The sequence below is a fragment of the Hippopotamus amphibius genome, chromosome 12, assembly GCF_030028045.1.
Source record: "Hippopotamus amphibius kiboko isolate mHipAmp2 chromosome 12, mHipAmp2.hap2, whole genome shotgun sequence".
Lineage (NCBI taxonomy): Eukaryota > Metazoa > Chordata > Mammalia > Artiodactyla > Hippopotamidae > Hippopotamus > Hippopotamus amphibius.
Window position 1 is genome coordinate 84,529,210 of NC_080197.1, and position 1,581 is coordinate 84,530,790.

Below are 1,581 nucleotides of genomic sequence, written 5' to 3' on the forward strand. Positions count from 1 at the left end.
TCCAGAGTTGGATCTCCTGGCTGAGGACAGAGGGTATATTGTCCAACAGGGAGGCTGCTGCAGCTGGGCGGGGAGCAGCCACAGCTCGCCGCTTCCAAACTCTTTGCTGAGGCTGGGAGGTGAGGGAAGGCGAGTCTCCCCTCCACACTTGTGGCCCTGGGGGCTACAATGGTTGCTGAGAAACAAGGTTTTATTTGAGAAATAATGCTTCCGAGGAGTAGATGTATACTTTCTGAGAAACCAAATGCTGTGAGTTTGCTTAGTACTTGAGGTGATGCCCTCAGTACTAAACTGGGACCCTGTCTTGGGATCTGGAGCCTAGCGTTTGATTCTTTTTAGGAGAAACTAGGCCATGCAGACTGGAATACACGTGGGACCTGACCAGACTCAGTTGATGCCAAACCTGCAGCTTCTGGTTGCTCAAGATGTACGTAAGTTGACAGGGCATCCTGGGACCCACTTCCACGGTTGGGCTTCTGAGAGTCCACACATTCTTATGAGTGAGGATGGGGGGGTGGGGAGGGCATACTGGCACCTACCTTTCCCTTGAACTTGAGTACCCTGTTGTGACATAGCACAGGGAGTTTTTTGTGCACAACCAACGTGAATCTCTTTCCAGCCAGCCTTTCTCACCTTTATTCTTCTTTCCATCATCATTTACCCAGACCTCAGTATTACAGTGAGGCGAGTGGCTTGAAGGCTTTGGAGGATGTGACTAAGGGATACCTGCAGTGGAGCTGCAGGATGCAAGCACTGCCTTGTAGGCTGTACAGGCAGCCTGGGTGGGGGCTTTTCCTCCCTACCTACAGGGATCACAGCACACCAAAGCCACTTATCCCTCAACTTTGGAAGTCAACGCAGCAGCAACAAACTACAAGAGCAGCTACTGCTGTAACTGGCCCAGGAAAGCCACCTGTGTAACTGTGCTTCCATCTCCCGCCCCACACTTCCCCTTGGCTCCAAGTCCTGAAAATTGTCAACTGAGGTTTCCGTGGCTTTTCTGTGCTCCACCCACTTGCGACCTTAAGGATTCTCTGCCACTGTTCTAAACTCCTTCCTGCCTTGCAACAATGAACAGTCTGTCCCTAGCTATTTGGAAAATTCCCACTGTCTGTGCCCTAAGAGAAAACTGGCCTCACTTGTAACCCAGACCACCTTGTCTACCGAAACTACACTTTGCCTGTGTGGTGTACCCTCGGAGAGCAGACACATCACCTCTCCAGACTGAAGGGTGGAGGTTTTATGAAGACACCACCTCAAGGACATGAGAATTTATCCCTAGAGTTCCAGCTTCATCTTACCATTAAAACAAACAGTACAGGAAATGGGATGCAGATACTCTCAAGTATTAAAGGTAAATACCAGGCAGAAATGATGGAGGGGAGCTGATGCAAATTCCCAGTTCTGGGCCTCAAATCAACAGATTCCTCTTGCAGTCCACCCTCCACCTGCATAAAACAGTATCCAATACTGAGAGAGAACTTTAGAGAGGTGTGGGTGTGTAGAGCAGACTGTCAAGGGGGAGTTGAATAAAAAACACTGAGGATGTGGCATGCACACCAAGAAACTTAAGCATTAAAG